The 6722-nt window shown below is 43.7% G+C and overlaps 1 long non-coding RNA gene across 1 annotated transcript; it reads right to left on the reverse strand.

Moving 5' to 3' along the window:
- Positions 1 to 3031: 3031 nt before the first annotated feature.
- Positions 3032 to 6109, reverse strand: LOC132248349 (uncharacterized). Its single transcript, XR_009459526.1, has 3 exons — positions 5724 to 6109; positions 4769 to 4950; positions 3032 to 3211 (listed from the first exon to the last, which is right to left on the reverse strand). It is a non-coding gene; the product is annotated as an uncharacterized LOC132248349 (long non-coding RNA).
- Between the last annotated feature and the right edge of the window lie 613 nt (positions 6110 to 6722).

Below are 6722 nucleotides of genomic sequence, written 5' to 3' on the forward strand. Positions count from 1 at the left end.
TGGTGTGCCTAATCACAGAAATCCAGTGGGCCATTAGGCTTGGGCTGATCTTTGACTTTGACTCATGTTTCTAATCAAAATATAATTTTAGATTTGATTACCCAAAGCCACGTGCTTACAGATAGGTACGATCTTTCAAATGATATCATACCTATGCACCAGTGATGAATCCCAGTGATATACATATGAGTCCAATCCAGAAAAACAAATATGCAAAAACCTCTATGAACTTTGCGTCACAAGTTATTAAATGTAGTAAATGTAAATCCAGGAAAGCAGCTATAGCAATTTTTAAACATATTTCTGAGAACTCAGTAGCATTCCTTTATTGCCTAAAAAATCAGGAACTTTCTCAATACAAACAACACTACAAGTGTTGCTATCAAAAAACAGTGGTAATGAGAAATGACAAACTGTATCAATTGTGGTAATGTCAGTGCAGCAAAAATGTGAGGCAAGGATTTGTGTGGGTGATATCTTTTAGGGGTGTGCAAAGTAGATCACTGTCCCTAATTCGATTCAGTCGAATCTGAATCTGAAGACACAGCTTTAGAATTCAGACATAGACACAGCTTTAAAAGTTTTTTCTACATACCTTGAGGTAGCAGGTGCTGCTCGTGATCGCTGCAATGGTGGGGTACATGGAGCATCCCACAGGAGTGCAGTGGGGCCCTCCACATGCTTGGCAACAAACCCAGTTGTGGACTGGAAGTGCGGTGATCGGCTGCAGGGGGACCTCGGGTGCCCCCCCCCCCCCCCGACCCAGGAGGCACCAGTCACTGAGCAGGGAGGGCACAGGGGCGGGGGCCACATGCTCCCCAGTGGACCCAGAAGTAGACTGGAAGTGCTTCTGGTCCATTTCCGGGTCTGCTGCTGAGCACACTGGGGAGCCCCCCGTGCTTCTGTGGCACACTGCATACACCCCAGCATCACAGCATTCACAAGCCCCTGCTACCTAGAGGAATGTAGAAAAAACATTTAAAGCTGTCTCTGTGTCTGAATCTCTTAATCTTTCCTAATCTCTCCGAATCAATTCAAAGGTTTCCAATTTGATTCAGAGAAATTAAAGGGTCCTCTCATTTGATTCGGATTTGGAGATTCTGCCACCAAATCAGGCCAAATCTCCATGGAATCGAATCAGGGACTGAAGCTTTGCATAGCCCTAGTATCTTTTACTGAACCAACTGTATAGTTGAGAGAGAGATAGGCAAGCTTTCAGGTATCAGACCTGAGGAAGGGTACTTAGTACTCAAAAGCTTGTCTTTATTTGTGGTAGTGGGGAGATCCCAGGGCAAGTGGCCCCAGGGAAATGAGACCCTGAGAAGCGCCTCCCACTAGGCTCCTGGAATGGGGTTATAACACCCGTAAACCTACCAGACCCCAGGACTGACCTGCAGGGTCAGTGGCAGCAGCGTGGACCGGACAGCCTTGGGCGCCATGGCTGCCCCATTTCATCAGCTCATGCCAAATGTAGATAGACTGGTGCATAGGGGCTGATGTTGTAAAAGTGCACCCAGCACCACCAGAAGTAAAAAAGAAACTTGGGACCATGGCAGCTGGAGTGTGGAGTTCAAGTGAAGCCTGCCCTGGCAGGGGTGAAGTGAGTGGGGGAGAGCCTGTTCAACTGAGTAGAGGCTTTGTGGAGCCTCTAGTCCAGGGGACCCAGACCCTGACAAAAAGGAGGGAGAAATGCATTATGCAGAACCCAGCAGGATGTTGCCTGCCCAAGGGAATGATGCAAGCTCCAATCATGAGTTTGCTCTGGAAAGTGGGAATCTGGGGCTTCATATCGACTGTCAAATTAATAAGTGTTAGCATTCAGAATTAAAGTTCTGCTAAGCTAGCCCTGATTGGGCCTTGTAGTAAAAGCCTCATGGACTGTGATTGAAGGGGTAGAGACCCTAACCACCAGGGCTGAGAAGACACAGAACTGATAGCTAGATGCTGGGGTCAGAAAAGAGGACTGATACCTCCTGGTGGCATAAGAATAAAAAAAGGACCTGCACGCTTGGAGCAGAATCCAAGCATGGATGCCGTGTTCAGCCAGACATAGCAATGGACAGGACAGGACAGGGAGAGACTCTCCCCAACATAATTCAAGATGACTAACCAGGTTCGAGCCCAGCCAGTTGAGTGACTTGCTAACGATACCATCTTACCACCAGGTGGCCAGCAGTCTGGCAAGGGTAGTAAGATCTGGTTGGTGTAAGGACAGGGTGTAAGATCACTTCAGATCTTTTGCAATTTATCTTTCTTGATTCCAGTCATCCTTCTCTTCTCCAGTCCACCCACCCACCCACCCACTCATTTTCTATTTAACTTTTCAGAATAAAGTGCATGCATGTCAAATCTTAAGGTTATTTATCTATACTTTTATTGTTTTTACCAGCAGAAAAATTAAGTGCACAAGTTCTTTACTGGAAATATTGTTGGGTTTCAGGTTTATTTTCATAAAACCTGCTACATTCAAAGTTATCTTGATTTTTGTCTATATATGTTATAAAGAAGTATTATTCGATCTCTTCTGTTTTATTTATACAAGTTTACTGAACAGGTATAATAAAAAAAAATTAAAAATTAAGAGAAATAAGGATGGGGAGGTTTTAAGTTAGTAAGGTCACAGGGCTTACTAACTCTCTGATGCACCTGCTTCCAGTGTCATACTTCATGCCTTTATCTTTTCTGTGAAAGAATTGGAGTATTGCTGAGACATATCCCAGTTCTCTCACAATTGAAATGGGCCCTGTGCTACTTTATCCTACTGGTCTCTCGGGCTAAGTAAAGACAGTCAAAAAGCCCAAAGCTGAATTGATTCAATCTTCACAGGTCAGTCTAAGCTGCTGTAGCAGGAGTCAGAGTTTGCCCCTGCTACACTTGTCCTACAGATGAGCCAACACCAGGGATCCGGTAGCAAGGTGAGATTAAAAGGGGATGCAGGCCCTTTAAAGACAACATGGGGAAGTGACGGAGGAGAAAAAAAGGGAAAGAAAAAGGAAACGAGACAGTTAAGGAAGAAAAAAAGACTCTGAGCCACAGAGGAGGAAAGAGTGACCCCTGAAAAGAGGACGAGAATGAGCACAGCAATTTACCTGGGTCAGTGTGGAGGCTTTGGGGAATAAGAGTTGGAATAGCCCTCCTGGAGAGTGATGCTGAAAAATACTGGATCTTTGATGGTATTTCCCAAATGCCAGAGGGGAGATATCATCCAGACCTGCAGGAGAAAAGTAAAAGAGAAAGACAGTTTTCAGACAAGAAAAAAGTAAATAAAGAATTAGGTTTCTGCTACAGGGCGAGACACAACCTGGGTAGTGAAGACCCAGGCAGGAAGGACTGTGACTGTGGGGCAGGAACTAACCTCAGGCTGCAAAACAACACAGCCCTGGTCCTGGTGATGAGAGGATTAGACCCATACTGTAAGGAATAACAGCGTGGGAAAGTGTCTATGATGAAAACAGAAAGTGAGTTTGAAAAGTATAAGCTGGCTAAGTATGGCCAGTGACTTTTACTTCATTATAACGTGGATTGTAAATAAAAGTCCCTAGAAGGAGGGGAATTTGTTAGTAAATTATGACTCCTTGTTTTGAGTTGTTATTTTGGGTTGCAATGGTTATAATTTAAGTAAGAAGACTAAGGATGGACAGGTGTTCTGAACTGAGCATCCACATTCAGAGTGTGAACAAGAACAGAAGGAGTCCCCACCGAGGACTTCGTTAGTCAACCAGTGCCATTAAGACCCAAGGGTGGAAACAGACATGGCGTAAATAAAAGTGGGGCCGTGTACTTTATGCCACCAATCCTAAGACCACATATGTAAGGCAGCCTCCTACATAATCCTTTTCATCTAAGTATTACATAAAGACATGGCAGACGGCAGGGAAATGGGCTGCCCCAACAGGAGAGTGCCCTACTTCTGTTCCAGCTGCGTAGATTTAACCGATAAGCAACTGAACAAGCATTCACTTTTGCTTCCAGAAATGGATCCTCATGCCTGCAGTAGCCCAGGCCAGAAGCTGAGGGATGCTAGAGCACATCTCCCTGCTTGGCTGTTGCAGACAGTATGGGCCATGGATAGCCCACTCACCATGTTAGGTTAGATTTTTTGGGGAGGTGCAAAGCATCTTGGGATGCTGGGGGACTGTGAGTTAACTTGAATCTGAAAGGGATCTGGGACAGAAGTTCAATAAATCAATTTAACTTAAATTATTTAAATCTGGTACTACATTCATCCAGGTTTATCTTAAACCTGTTTTGGCCATTTTGGAAGTGGTTTATATGCACTGAACTTCTCTTCTGTTTGAACCAGTTTCCAGTCACTTATATGGGTTTATGTGTAATTTCTGTCCCTAGCCTGGTAGTTCATCCTTTCAGTAATCTGTAATATATGATAGACAAGGAAAAGTGTTGTTTATTTTCAGAATTAGGGGTGGGTGTGAGGGGAACCAAGTTGTGGTGGGGGGGAGGGCTCCAGAATTGCCTCCACACCACAGAGTCCATGCCTCAGCAGTATACCCATATTAGGAACTACAAAAGAGGCCCCAGCAATAGCTGAGACAGGCAGAGCATGTGGTGGCTGCAGCAGCATAGCCAAAGACTGTTTAGGAATTCCTGGCATGAGTAATGCCCCCCTGCTTTTGGAACCTATGCACCCCCAGCTCTCTGGCAGAGTTTGCCTTCGGCCCCTCTGCTTGCTACACCTGTTTATTTTAACAGTTAGAATAAATCATTAGAAAAAAATGTAAATAAGAATTCACACATACACACGTCTTACCTAAAGTCTTGCAGATAGCTAGCTTAACATATCCAGCTTCTCCAGAAAACTCAGTAGGGTCCTGGGTCTCTCGCAGTCTAGTACCTATAATCAAGTACCACATCTCTCAGAGGGAAAGGACTTCTTAATTATTTTGTTCACCTCCTTTTTCTGTTCTAGTCCAAACCAGATGTTCAGGCTAGCTGGAAGGAGAAGGAGAAAGAGAAATCAAAGCTAATAAATTTAAATTTGTCCCATGCCAATGTTTAACACTATGTTGAAAAGGTGGCTACCTAGAACCATTCTTTCCCCACTTATCTGGTTTTCAGATGAACATGTTGAGTTTGACCAATATAATCACATAGAAAATACCCCAATAGCTAGGCCACTTTCTATATTATATTAATACATTATTACAGGGCAGTTCCAAATGTGTCACACATCACAATTTTCTTTCCCACTTCAATTGAATATAATAGGTATTCTTTTCTATAATGGGTATTCTCTTTAATAGGCACCATCGTTTCTGAGCAACATCTGGTAGTATATTCTATAGAATGTCTAACAACCATCATACATTGTTCAATTTTCTCTTATCATCTCCCTGATATTATGTGCAGTGGATTGTTTTAGTTTGTTTGTTTGTTTGTTTGTTTTTCCTTCCTTCCTAACACACATACACACACACACACACACACTTTTCTCTGTCTGTATATAACAAGAATTGTCAGAAGGAGTTGAAATTCTTAGCAGAACCTTGCAGGCTACAGCTCTAAATGAAGGCGAGACACAAAATGCCTAAACAGATGATCTGCAGACACTTTGGCTAGGGACAGAAGTTACACATAAACTGGCTTAAGTCATCAGAAACTGGTTTAGACCTGTAAGAGAAAAGAAGTTCAGTGCACAAAAAGCAGTTTCAAAATGGCTGAAACTGGTTTAAGATAAACTTTGTTGAATGTAGTATCAGACTTACCTGCTTTGGGTCAAACTGGTTTATGAAACATCTGTCCCTTCCTAGTTCAAATTAAATCACAGTTCCCCAGCATGCTTTCCATCTCTGGGCTGTGCTGTCTGCTCCAGCAGAGAAAGGTGGGGGTAGGGAGAGGCAGAGCCTGCCCCCACAGGCAAACCCAGGCTGAGGTCTGGGGTCAGGGAATGGGGGTTAAACAGAGCTGCCCTGCTGCTAAACTTACTGAAAGTTACTGCTGGCTGTGACTGTGGACTACAAATCCCAAAGGTACCTAGAAGTAGGCAGAGATGAACAACCCTGCAGATTCCTGCTCCTGTAGTTCTGGACTGCAAATCCCAGGTACCTCAGTAGCAGCAGGAAGAGGAAGGAAACACACAGCCCATGCTGACTAACTGCCAGAGAGGTGTGTTCTAGCACCCCCCGGGTTCTGACCTGAGCCACTGCAGGCAGGTGGCTGCGTTTCCTGAATCAAAAGAAAATGTGTCCAGTTGTTTCTCAGTTTAATCTCTGCAGTTTGGAGTAACCTGCAAAGACTGAATCGATTCCGCCTCAGGCTTGTTGATTGTCTGTACTTCTTTTGTTTTCTTTCTGACCGCAACTTATTTAAAAAAAAAAAAGGGGGAAGCCTTCAACCATCTACCAGTTCAGCTGTCTAGTAAAACATTTTAACCCAAAAATAAAGTCAGGGTGGATATCAAGCATGGATTTCTACTGCAGGTGAGCTAGGAGAAAGAAGAGGGGATATGAATAACTGACCACTGCATTCTCATTTTGCCTACCTGGGGTATTCAATATCATGGGAGAGGAGCTAGATTACTTTTATTAATATAAAATATTAAGATGTTGATTTGGGAGCCTTCAAGGAGTACTGTTTCTAGTACTCTTTTTAAAAAAAGAAAGCCAAGAGGACTGGACACTCAGCTCTAGTTACAAGTAATGGCAACTGCTATGTGCCCAATTCCCTACTTGCCCATTGGCAACTAGCCTTTCAATATTTCTGAG

The sequence above is a fragment of the Alligator mississippiensis genome, chromosome 2 (assembly GCF_030867095.1).
Source record: "Alligator mississippiensis isolate rAllMis1 chromosome 2, rAllMis1, whole genome shotgun sequence".
Taxonomy (NCBI): domain Eukaryota; kingdom Metazoa; phylum Chordata; order Crocodylia; family Alligatoridae; genus Alligator; species Alligator mississippiensis.